General features: G+C 37.8%; 1 pseudogene; it reads right to left on the bottom strand.

The window, feature by feature from the left end:
- Positions 1 to 7,324: 7,324 nt before the first annotated feature.
- Positions 7,325 to 13,371, bottom strand: LOC125851907 (ACT domain-containing protein ACR9-like; annotated as a pseudogene).
- Positions 13,372 to 13,927: the final 556 nt, after the last annotated feature.

Raw genomic sequence — 13,927 nt, 5'->3', positions numbered from 1 at the left:
CTATGTAGCCAGTTGTTCCCCACGGCCAAAACATCCCATTTTGAAGGTCAAACAAACCAAGAGCAGCTAGAACCCCCATTTTGCTGATTTTCATGTGCTATAGTCCATGAACTTTTTGGTGATCTGAAATTCCGACCTCATTTTTGCCAAAAATTTTCATGGACGTCTGTTAAGAACTTAGTTATGGAGACAATTGGCCCTCATGGCCAAAACGTCCTATTTTGAAGGTCAAACGAGCCTCAGAGCAAGTAAACGCCCCATTTTACAGATTTTCGTGTGCATAGTCCATGGACTTTTTGGTGATCTGGAATTCCGACCTAATTTTTGCCAAATTTTTTGTGGACGTCCGTTAAGACCTTAGCTATGGAACTATTTTGTCCTCACGGCCAAAACGTCCCATTTGAAGGTCAAACGAGCCCCAGAGCAGGTAAACCCCCCATTTTGCCAATTTTCATGTGCTATAGTCCATGGACTTTTTGGTGATCTAGAATTCCGATTTTTGCCAACATTTCTTGTGGACGTCCATTAAGACCTTATCTATGGAGCTAGTTAACCCTCACGACTAAAACGTCCCATTTTCAAGGTCAAACGACCCTTGGATAAGGTAAACCCCATATTTTGCCGATTTTCGTGTTCTACAGTCCATGGACTTTTTGGTGATCTAGAACACCGTGCTCATTTTTGCCAAAATTTTTTGTGGACGTCCGTTAAGACCTTAACTATGGCGCTAGTTAACCCTCACGGCCAAAATATCCCATTTTCAAGGTCAAACGATCTCCGAATCAGGTAAACCCCCCATTTTGCCAATTTTCGTGTGCTATAGTCCATGGACTTTTTGATGATCTGCATTTCCGACCTCATTTTTGCTGAAATTATTTATGGAAGTCCGTTAAGACCTTAACTATGGAGTCAGTTAACCCTCACGGCCAAAACATCTCATTATCGAGGTCAAATGTGCCCCGGAGAAGGTAAACCCCCCATTTTGCCCATTTTCGTGTGCTATAGTCCATGGACTTTTTGGTGATCTAAAATTCTGACCTCATTTTTGCTGAAAATATTTGTGGACATCCGTTAAGACCTTAACTATGGAGCCAGTTAACCCTCACAGCCAAAACATCCCATTGTGAAGGTCAAACGAGCCCGGGTGCAGGTAAACCCCCCATTTTGCCAATTTTTGTGTGCTATAGTCCATGGACTTTTTGGGGATTTGAAATTTCGACCTCATTTTTGCCTAAAATTTTTGTGGACGTCCGTCAAGACATTAGTTATGGAGCCAATTGGCCATCATGGCCAAAACGTCCCATTTTGAACGTCAAACGATCCCTAAAGCAGGTAAACCCCCCATTTTGCCGATTTTCGTGTGCTATAGTCATTTGACTTTCTGGTGATCTAGAATTTCGACCTCATTTTTGCCAAAATTTATGTGGATGTCCGTTAAGACCTTAGCTATGGAGCTAGTTAGCCCTCACGGCCAAAACGTCCCATTTTGAAGGTAAAATGAGCCCCAGAGCAAGTAAACCCCCCCCATTTTTTTTATTTTTGTGTGCTTTAGTCCATGGATTTTTTGGTGATGGAGAATTCTGACCTCATTTTTTTCCAAAATATTTCATGGACGTCCATTAAGACCTTCGCTATGGAGCCAGTTGGCCCTTACAGCCAAAACGACCCATTTTAGAGGTCAAACGACTCCCGGAGCAGGTAAACCCCCCATTTTACCAATTTTCATGTGCTATAGTTCACCATATTTTTTGGTGATCTGGAATTCCGACCTAATTTTTACCAAAATTTTTTGTGGACGTCCATTAAAACTATAGTTATGGAGCCAGTTAGCCCTCACGACCAAAACGTCTAGAATTCCAACCTCATTTTTGCCAAAAATTTTCGTGGACGTCCGTTAAGACCTCTGCTATGGAGCCAGTTATCCCTCACAGCCAAAACGTCCCATTTCGAAGGTCAAATGAACCCAGAGAAGGTAAACCCCCCATTTTACCGATTTTCGTATGCTATAGTCCATGGACTTTTTGGTGATCTGGAATTCTGACCTCATTTTTGCCGAAATTTTTCCTGGACATCTGTTAAGACCTTAACTAGGGAGATAGTTAACCCTCACGGCCAAAACATCCCATTTTCAAGGTGAAACAAACTCCGGATCAAGTAAACCCCCCCAATTTTGCCAATATTCGTGTGTTATAGTCCATTGACTTTTTGGTGATCTAGAATTCCGACCTCATTTTTGCTGAAATTATTTGTGGACGTCCGTTAAGATATTCACTATGGAGCCAGTTAACCCTCACGGCCAAAACATCTCATTTTCAAGGTCAAACGTGCCCCGTAGCAGGTAAACCCCCATTTTGCCAATTTTCGTGTGTTATAGTCCATGGACTTTTTGGTGATCTAGAATTTTGACCAGATTTTTGTCAAAAATTTTCGTGGACATCCGTAGAGACCTTAGCTATGGAGCCTATTAGCCCTCACGGCCAAAATGTCCCATTTTGAAGGTCAAACGAGCCCCAGAGCAGGTAAACCTCCCATTTTGCCAATTTTCGTGTGCTATAGTCCATGGACTTTTCGGTGATCTGGCATTCCGACCTAATTTTTGCCAAAATTTTTTGTGGACGTCCGTTAAGACCTTAGTTATGGAGCCAGTTGTTCCCTACTTCCAAAACGTCCCATTTTGAAGGTCAAACAAGCCAAGAGCATGTAGACCCCTATTTTGCTGATTTTTGTAGTACATGAACTTTTTGGTGATCTGGAATTATGACCTCATTTTTGCCAAAGTTTTACGTGGACTCCATTAAGAACTTAGTTATGGAGCCAGTAGGCCCTTACGACCAAAACGACCCATTTTAGAGGTCAAATGACCCTCGGAGCAAGTAAACCCCTCATTTTACCAATTTTCTTGTGCTATAGTTCACCATCTTTTTTGGTGATCTGGAATTCTGACCTGATTTTTGCCTAAATTTTTTGTGGACGTTCGTTAAGACATTAGCTATAGATCCAGTTAGACCTGACAGCCAAAACGTCCCATTTTGAAGGTCAAACGTGCCCCAGAGCATGTAAACCCCCCATTTTGCCGATTTTCGTGTGCTACAGTCGATGGACTTTTTGGTGATCTGGAATTCCAAGCTTACTTTTGCAAAAAATTTTCATAGACGTCCGTTAAGAATTTAACTATGGAGCTAGTTAACCCTCACGGCCAAAACATCCCATTTTCAAGTTCAAACGACCTCCGGATCAGGTAAACCCCCCATTTTGCCAATATTTGTATGTTATGGTCCATAGACTTTTTGGTGATCTAGAATTACGACCTCATTTTTGCTTAAATTATTTATGGACGTCCGTTTAGATCTTCACAATGGAGCCAGTTAACCCTCACGGCCAAAACATCCCATTTTGAAGGTCAAACGAGCCCAGAGCAGATAAACCCCCCATATTGCAAATTTTCATGTGCTATAGTCAATGGACTTTTTGGTGATCTGGAATTCCGACCTCATTTTTCCCAAAATTTTACGTGGACGTCCGTTAATAACTTAGTTATGGAGCCAATTGGCCCTCACGGCCAAAACGTCCCATTTTGAAGGTCAAACGAGCCCCAGAGCAGGTAAACCCCCCATTTTGCCGATTTTAATGTGCTATAGTCCATGGACATTTTGGTGATCTAGAATTCCAAACTATTTTTTGGAAATATTTTTTGTGGACGTCCGTTAAGACCTTAGCTATGGAGCCAGTTAGCCCTCACAGTCAAAACGTCCCATTTTGAAGGTCAAATGAGCCCAGAGCAGATAAACCCCCCATTTTGCCAATTTTCGTGTGCTATAGTCAATGTACTATTTGGTGATCTGGAATTCCGACCTCATTTTTACCAAAAATTTTCGTGGACGTCCATTAAGACATTTGCTATGGATCCAGTTGGCCGTTATGGCTAAAACGACCCATTTTAAAGGTCAAACGAATCCCGGAGCAGGTAAACCCCCATTTTTACCAATTTTCATGTGCTATAGTTCACCACCTTTTTTGGTGATCTGGAATTCCGAGCTAATTTTTGACAAAAATTTTTGTGGACATCCGTTAAGACCTTAAATATGGAGCTAATTAACCCTCACAGCCAAAACATCCCATTTTGAAGGTCAAACGAGCCCCGGAGTAGGTAAACCCCCCATTTTGTCAATTTTCGTGTGCTATAGTCCATGGACTTTTTGGTGATCAGGAATTCTGAGCTCATTTTTGCCAAAAATTTTTGTGGACGTCCGTTAAGACTTTTACTATGGAGCTAGTTAACCCTCACGGCTAAAACATCCTAATTTTAAGGTCAAACGACCTCCGGATCAAGTAAACCCCCCATTTTGCCAATATTTGTGTGCTATAGTCCATGGACTTTTTGGTGATCTGGAATTCCGACCTCATTTTTACTGAAATTATTAGTGGACGTCCGTTAAGATCTTCACTATGGAGCCAGTTAACCTTCATGGCCAAAACATCTCATTTTCAAGGTCAAACGTGCCCCGGAGCAGGTAAACCCCCATTTTGCCAATTTTCGTGTGCTATAATCCATGGACTTTTGGTGATCTAGAATTCTGACAACATTTTTGCCAAAATTTTTCATGGACGTCCATAGAGACCTTAGCTTTAGAGCCAATTAGCCCTCATGGCCAAAACATCCCATTTTGAAGGTCAAACGAGCCCCAGAGGAGGTAAACCTCCCATTTTGCCAATTTTCGTGTGCTATAGTCAATGGACCTTTTGGTGATATGGAATTCCGACTTAATTTTTGTCAAATTTTTTTGTGGACGTCCGTTAAGACCTTAGCTATGGAGCCAGTTGTCCCCCACGGTGAAAACGTCCCATTTTGAAGGTCAAACAAGCCAAGAGCAGGTAGACCACCATTTTACTGATTTTTGTAGTCCATGAACTTTTTGGTGATCTGGAATTACGACCTCATTTTTGCCAAAGTTTTACATGGACATCCATTAAGAACTTAGTTATGGAGCCAGTAGGCCCTTACGACTAAAATGACCTATTTTAGAGGTCAAATGATCCCCGGAGCAAGTAAACCCCCTATTTTACCAATTTTCATGTGCTATAGTTCACCATCTTTTATGGTGATCTGGAATTTCGACCTGATTTTTGCCAAAAAAATTTTGTGGACGTCCATTAAGACATTAGCTATGGATCCAGTTAGACCTGACAGCTAAAACGTCCCATTTTGAAGGTCAAACGAGCCACAGAGCAGGTAAACCCCCCATTTTGCCAATTTTCGTGTGCTATAGTGCATGGAATTTTTGGTGATCTGGAATTTCTACCTACTTTTTGCCAAAAGTTTTTGTGGACGTCCGTTAAGACCTTAGCTATGGAGCTATTTTGTCCTCACGGCCAAAACGTCCCATTTTGAAGGTCAAACAAACCAAAAGCTGGTAGACCCCCATTTTGCTGATTTTCGTGTGCTATAGTCCATGAACTTTTTGGTGATCTGGAATTCCGACCTCATTTTTCCCAAAATTTTACGTGGACGTCCGTTAATAACTTAGTTATGGAGCCAATTGGCCCTCACGGCCAAAACGTCCCATTTTGAAGGTCAAACGAACCCCAGAGCAGGTAAACCCTCCATTTTGCCGATTTTAATGTGCTATAGTCCGTGGACATTTTGGTGATCTATAATTCCTAACTATTTTTTGCCAAAAGTTTTCGTGGACATCCGTTAAGACCTTAGCTATGGAGCAAGTTAGCCCTCATGGCCAAAACGTCCCATTTTGAAGGTCAAACGAGCCCCAAAGTAGGTAAACCCCCCATTTTGCCAATTTTCGTGTGTTATAGTCCATGGACTTTTTGGTGATCTGGAATTCCGACCTCATTTTTACCAAAATTTTTTGTGGACGTCCATTAAGACATTCGTTATAGAGTCAGTAGGCCCTTACGGCCAAAACGACCCATTTTAGAGGTCAAACGAATCCCGGAGCAAGTAAACCCCCCATTTTACCAATTTTCATGTGTTATAGTTCACCATCTTTTTTAGTGATCTGAAATTCCGACCTAATTTTTGCCAAAAATTTTTGTCGACGTCCATTAAGACCTTAGCTGTGGAGCCAATTGTCCCCCACGGCCAAAACGTCCCATTTTGAAGGTCAATCAAACCAAGAGCAGGTAGACCCCTATTTTGCTGATTTTCGTGTGCTATAGTCCATGAACTTTTTGGTGATCTGGAATTTCGACCTCATTTTTGCCAAAATTTTACCTGGAAGTCCATTAAGAACTTTGTTATAGAGCCAATTGGCCCTCACGGCCAAAACATCCCATTTTGAAGGTCAAACGAGCCCAGAGCAAGTAAACCCCCCATTTTGCCAATTTTCGTGTGCTATAGTCAATGGACTTTTTGGTGATCTGGAATTCCGACCTCATTTTTACCAAAATTTTTCGTGGATGTCCATTAAGACATTCCCTATGGAGCCAGTTGGCCCCTACGGACAAAACCACCCATTTTAAAGGTCAAACAAATCCCGAAGCAGGTAAACCCCCATTTTTACCAATTTTCATGTGCTATAGTTCACCATCTTTTTTGGTGATCTGGAATTCCGACCTAATTTTTGCCAAAAATTTTGGTGGTGGACGTCCGTTAAAACCTTAGCTATGGAGCCAATTAGCCCTCACAGGCAAAATGTCCCATTTTGAAGGTCAAACAATCCCCAGAGCAGGTAAACCCCCTATTTTGCATATTTTCATGTGTTATAGTCCATGGACTTTTTGGTGATCTGGAATTCCGAACTTATTTTTGCCAAAAATTTTCGTCGTCGTCCATTAGGACCTTAGCTACAGAGCCAGTTAACTCTCACGGCCAAAACGTCCCATTTTCAAGGTCAAATGACCCCCGGATCAGGTAAACCCCCCATTTTGCCGATTTTCGTGTGCTATGACAAGCTAATAACATGTTTTGCACCAAAAGACTACATTCGACCCACCAAAAAAAGAGCTGAAAATGGGAGTCTCTATGGGCTCAAATAGTGAGAGGGAGAGAGAAGCCATGATAGATGCCCCACACTTCACAGGTAAAGGTCACAATTTCCAAGAAACATGGCATAACTATATTTCACAAATGTCAATACAAAATATTGAGATAGATGAAAGAAAACGAGAGAGAGTGAATTTCCTTAAGGAGATTCAGTAAGTATCACTATACAGACTAGCTCAACTGAATGTTTAACAATTGCACTATACAAAGGGATCATCCATGCTTGACAACATTATTTTATATACAAAATACCTAAAAAGGTAAGTGACACCAGAAAGATGAGGGTCTTTCAGAGGGAGACCAGAAAGGAGTCAACGATTGAGCTCACCAACCCATCAATGTTCTTCTGACTTTGTCTACAACCTGATTTCTACCAACCATAGATGACATGTCAAATCTACAATCTTCGGCTAAAAAGAATCTGTAAAACTCCCATTCACGATCGCTTGTACAATGCCTTCCAATTTTCGCCTGCAAAAAGATATTAAAGGTGATCCACCATGAGAAAAGGAATAAAGTGATATAGTGAACCATTTGGAGCTATAAAATTAAAAACACAGGTATGTGCACCAGTTCTATATGGGGAGGTTAGTTGCTTAAGGAGATAATGCCTCCATTCAATTTTCTTTAGAATTTTGTCCTTTAATTAAAGTTGAAATTATAAAGCAATTCGTCACTCGAAACGTTCCTTCACCCCTAGATACCTACCGAGAAGATGCAGATCCCAAGAGTCTTCAATGCAAGAGTAACATCATAGAAAACTCGAGGTCTACCCTTTCTATCTAGCTCCACAGGATTAGCAACCAAAAGTTCAGTATTTGGCCCACGATTTGTGATAATTACACTTAGAGGATGAAGCATTTTCGCCTTCAAGCGAGAACAAAGAGCATCTCGTTTATCTGGATCCACAATTTTTTTCTATCCGTCTACCTAATAAAAAGGTCTAATTCCCTCACACCCTTATTAACTGATGAAAATCAACCATAAGCAATCTAAATACAAGAAAGGTCAACTATCAGATTAACCAGGATTCTTCTCTAATACATTATTTCGGATATGACCCGATGACAAGTAGAAATATAGACTGGAATGAAAGCAATGGATTTGGAAAAAAAAGATCTCACGTATAAATAACCAACTTTTTAGATATTTGACAAGTGTTATAGAACAAAGTTTATTAGATATCATTAAAACAGTAACATGGATGAATCATTTTTCCTTCTTTTGATAGGCAAACAAGCATCTAGTTTTCATTACGGAAGACAAAACTTACAAAAATAATTACCTACCAAGAGTACATTATTCATTCTGAGTTCTGTCCAATTTGACAATCCACCTTTAGTTTGACGTATTTGCTTTTCATGAAAAACGTTGTTTTCCATCTCTATGTTGTAGATGAGTAGAAGAAAGGATAAAGTTGTACCAAGAAAGTATAAGTGGGACCATTCAATTGTTGGGTTATGAAGGTGATTAGAGCGTTATGCGAAAGCTTATAATTTGCAAATCATATGATTGATAAATTAGACGATAAATAAAAATATACTAAAAATATATTATTAATAGTGTTTGGTCAAGTGACCTACATATTATAAAACTAATATAATATTGAAAAACAACATAAATATGTTTAAGAGAAAATATCCCCATAAACTACATTGTGGATGCTCTTGTGTTATGCTATGAGAATAGGGATCTTCAATTTATAGATTTCCAAACTTTTCCTCCAAGGAAAGAATAAACCAAATATGGAAGAAAATTATATTTTCCTTTCAGAAAGAATTTAAGTATTTATGGTAATACTTTGACTTTTCTTTTAAGGAAATAAATAAACTTCAAATAAGGAAAAAAATCAGGGAAAAACCCTAACAAATCTTCCCTTTTGGCTGGATTTTCTTGACAAAACTTGATTCACCTTCTTCACATGCATGATAATCTTCGTTGTTCACATAGTCTTTATCACTGCAGCTTGCCATGGTTAAAAATAAAGTTTGAAATATATGAGTTAAAATGGTTTTAAAATATTTTATTTTTATTTTCAAAGATGCAGCAACAGAAATGTTGAAAATATGGTTTTAATCTTTTCTCCACATGTAGATGGACAAAAATCTTCTTTATCATCAAATTTGTTGCAAATTGATTTAAAACCACTTGAGCTTGTCTTCAACCTCATTCAAACATTAGATCATTGAACCATCGAATCTTTGAACTATGTGCTCTGATACCACTTGTTGGGTTTTGAAGGTGATTATGGCGTCATGCAGAAGTTTACAATTGCAAATCATAAGGTGATAAATTAGACGACACATAAAAACATACTAAAAACATATTATTAATATAGTTTGATCAACTGACCTACATATAATAAAACTAATATTGAAAAACATAAATATGTTTAGGAGAAAATCTCCCCATAAACAAGACTCTCTAAATGACTACATTTTGGATGTTATTGTGTTATGCTATGAGAATAGAGATCTTCAATTTATAGATCTCCAAACTTTTCCTCCAAGGAAAGAATAAACCAAATATGGAAGAAAATTATATTTTCCTTTCAGAAAAAGTTTAAGTATTTATGGTAATACTTTGACTTTTCTTTAAGGAAATAAATAAACTTCAAATAAGGAAAAAAAATCAGGGAAAAACCCTAACATCAACCTCGGTAAATATATTAGAACTTTCAATTTAAGGAATGTGGACAACATCTAAAACACACCATAAAGAGAAGTTAGACAAGCATGTTAGAGTGGTAGTGTCATTTTACATGAGGTTATAAAAACTAGAAGATGAACATATTTGGCGGAAAGAGATCAGCACCTAGCACTGGATTAGGTGACAAAATAAGACTACCAAAGGATGTTTCTGCATAAGCATAATGTTTACCATTTCATCAAAGCGGAGACCAAAGACAAAATTGACAATATCACTGAACTTGCATCCCTAATTTTCTATATAGCAATAGACAATCCTACTATTTAAGGTCCAAAGTTTGCTAGTATTCTTCTAGTTTTGTCAAAAAAAATTATATGGTAGGAGAAAACGTAGAGAATTTCTGGTGATAGAGAAACTATTGTTTTATAATATTGTACAGAGATAGGCTCAAATGGAGCAACATGGACAATGAGTTTTCATTTAATCGACTCAAACTTGCTTTGGTTGAGGCATATAGTTTTTGTTTTTATTTTTGAAACTGGTAAGTATCAAACATAAAGTTATTTTTATTGTTGTAATAGCGAATAATACAATTATTGACTTCAAACTCATTGAAGTCGGGAGGACCAATTCAAGTAACCCGACACTAATAGGTTACACTTGCAATAATGTCATAAAAATGGTAAGGGAACGATAGGAAGTGCAAAGTTGTTAGATGTAAAAGTAAGAACCTGAATATTGCAGTCTTTCAATGTGCGCATAAAGTCATAAAAAATACCTTGTGATCAACTCAACCGATCGAAGCAATGTATGCCCCAGGTTCAGGAAATTATCTATTGTCAGACTAGCCTTCTTCAACTGTGTCATATCTGGGCTAAGAGCTTGTGTGCGAAAGACATTATTTGATAGTTCACACCTAAATAATTCCTCAGAAACAGATGGAGAAAGAGAAGAGATACATTGAAGATTGTCATACTGCGGGCCAGCAAACTGAAGCTCACAACTACATGATTGGCCCAGAACAGTATGCAACTGCTTGTATGTTTCATTTTGTCTTTCTTTTGTGTGTAAGAGCTCATTGAACATGAAATAAGGTAGATTTTAACATTAATGAAAAGACAACACCATCCATATATAGATATAAGATCTTTAACTCATACAGTAAACGAAAGCTGAAGTTTTGTGCTGAAAATCTAAATTTACAAAAACCAGAACTATATCACAGACTTTGACTGCTTAATATATTAAGAATATTTCATTTTTCATCATTAACCTCTCTAATTATTTGCAATAAAATAGGAGGAATGCAATTATAAGATTTAAGAAGAAAAAGGTAAACGAAAACATCATCTGCAGATTATATTTTTGTTAGTCTAATATAAATATGGATGAAAAAACTCTCTGCATATCAGAAATGGATGTTAGCTGTCTTCTTAACAAGGATATACTTAACATTCTTGAAAATTTGATACAAATAAAGCAACATCATTGGAGCAAATATAAGAATAATTAGTTTCTTTCAAATCAACTATATAAATTAATGAGAGTCTAAAAAGAAGAAGCATCATGTAGGCCCCAATGTATTGAGGCAGAAAGACACGAGTAAGTTAACAAAAACAGTGTAGTTGCTCCAGTGTTGTGAAAGGCGATCACCTCATTGCGAATGACGAGAGGCGAGGCGACCCTTCATCGTCTTTTAGCTTTGTGCCGAGCGATCTTCAAAAGGCGATGCCATGGCGAGAAAGGCGTCACCTTTTGAATTTTCATAAAAAAAGTGACCAATTTAGGATTTTAAAAGTTAAAAGTAATTTTAGGGTTTTCGACTAGACACCTCCGGCGACCAGCCAGACTTTTCCGGCGACTCCAAAGTCCAACCAATACATATTTCTTCTATTCTTCTTCTTCTTCTTTTTCCTTCTTCTTCTTCTTCTTTTTCTTCTTCTTCAGACTTCAGAGCCACTTGTTCTCATTCAAGTTCTAGATTTTAAGTATGTACNCTTCTTCTTCTTCTTCTTCTTTTTCTTCTTCTTCTTTTTCTTCTTCTTCAGACTTCAGAGCCACTTGTTCTGTTTTTTTGTCATTCAAGTTCTAGATTTTAAGTATGTACTATCTATTTTCAGTTTTTGAATTGAAATATTTGCTAATATGTTATTGCTATTGAGATTTGATTATTTTATATTTGCAATTAAATATTATAATTTTTTGGTATTAATTGGCACCACCCTTCAAAAAGGCGAGCGGCCTTGTGGCGAGGCAGACCCTTGTCACCTTTTATCACCTTTTGCCGTCCAAAACACTGAGTTGCTCTTTAAAAGGTGCTATTAGTTAATTTACTTGTAGAAATTTTATTTACTTAAACCAGGTTCCAGGTTCTCTTTTTTTCCTTAAGACACCATTGTCCCCATCCACCTTGCATTTAAGCCTAGTTCTGTATTGGCCTGTTCAAGATTTGATAACAAGAACAACGACAGATCCATTACAACTCTAAAACTCAATGTTCTCTAACCAAAATGCAGAAGAGAAATCCTTACGAGTGGTCTGTTATAAAGAATATGTTCAGGACACGATCATCTGGAGTTGTTGTCACCTTTACCCTTTGGATGGTAAGCTCAAGCTCGCAGAGAACTTGGGTAACATTTATGGAAATCATGCACAATAACGTCATAAGAGAACATATACTAGTCAATAAGTAGAACCATTGCAAGAAATTTGTTTTTACCATGCAATAATCCTCTTCGATCGCAGCTACAAAACGTCAGCAAGTATACAGGAGAAGAAGCTGAACATGGGGATGGTTCATTCAAATAGAATGAAATAGAGCATGACGGGCACACTGATAGAAGGCGCTCCTTCAAATTCACCCACCTTACAATAGATGAACTAGAGTGAGGAACCACCCATAATACCACATAGCACCATATCCCATCTGTTGAAGCATCTGATTCATAGAAAACGTTAAGCACTTAGTTAAAGCTGATGAGAAAATGCATAAAAGCAAGGAACCTAGACAACAAATTGTTACCAGATTGCAATAACTTCAACAAAGAATAAAAAAGGTTGACAACTGAAAAACACAGTTTAATAATCAGTGACAGTAAAGGAAAGATAAAAAAGGTAATTCCATAGCCTAGCTTCACATATTATGTGCACAGTGTATAATCAAATATCAATCAATCAATCAACTTTCTTAATCCCGAACTAGTCCAGTATGTGCATAGTAACAGGAAAAGAAAAATATTACTTTTAAGCTACAACAACAACATACTCACTGTAGTCCCACAATGTCAAGTCTAGGGAGTACAGAGTGTACGCAAACATTACCCCTAACTCAGAGGTAGAGAAACTGATTCCGATAGACATTCAGGAAATAATTTATTGTTCATTAAAATATTGCACTCAAACCATAAAATAGTTGAGAAGCTTCCCCTTAACATGAAAATTGAAATATTGTTAGGGCCTGAATAATCAGGTAAGTTGTAATGCATATCCAACATTAAAAACCCTAATGTAGGGTAAATATGCAGAAAACGAGTAGCTGAATATATCAAATTATGAGATATAAGAATACCTCATTTGGTAATGTAGAGTCTGAAATTGAGAATAATATGGCAAATATCACATTCGAGGCCGGTTTTATCTGGACAATTCACCGTAATAACATAAGGTTCATCGGACCTTTTCCCTTTATGGATCATTACGGCATCATCCATCGGTAATCCCATGCCGGAATTCTATCAAAACAAAGTAAGCAGTTGTCCGCCGTTCTAATTTCAAAATTTTCCGGCAACGATTCTAGAACATTCTGTGATAAGTTGGTCGGTAAAATTTTCGGCGAAGCAGGTATTTTGTTGTTTCGACATATAAAAGGGAAGTCCGATATATTCGAAAAAGGGAGGTGATCCACTAGTTAATTGTTGTTGTGAGATCATATTTTATATGTATTATCCTAAAAACTTTGAGGACTACATTTGCTAATTTTGTATTTATGTGTTAATTTTCTTAATACACGGTCAACTCCTTGGAGCGTATTGTGAATATTTATCCATTTTTGAAAAGTTAGATTTCCCTCCTCAAAGACATAAATTTCCCTCCTCAACTTGTCTAGAAAAGTTACTCACTGCTTACCTATTACACACCTTTATTACTCAAAAGTAAGTTTATTACCACCCTGAGATGTGTAGCACCACTCTCACATTATGTGGTGTATTACACTCGTTGACATATCGACGCTACGTCAGCGCCGTGTCATAATTATAAGTTGCAGGTACTTTCAATTCT

This window comes from Solanum stenotomum, unplaced genomic scaffold, assembly GCF_019186545.1.
Source record: "Solanum stenotomum isolate F172 unplaced genomic scaffold, ASM1918654v1 scaffold30547, whole genome shotgun sequence".
Classification (NCBI taxonomy): Eukaryota; Viridiplantae; Streptophyta; class Magnoliopsida; order Solanales; family Solanaceae; genus Solanum; species Solanum stenotomum.
The sequence above is the reverse complement of the archived record's forward strand: the minus strand, read 5'-3'. Positions and strand labels throughout refer to the sequence as shown.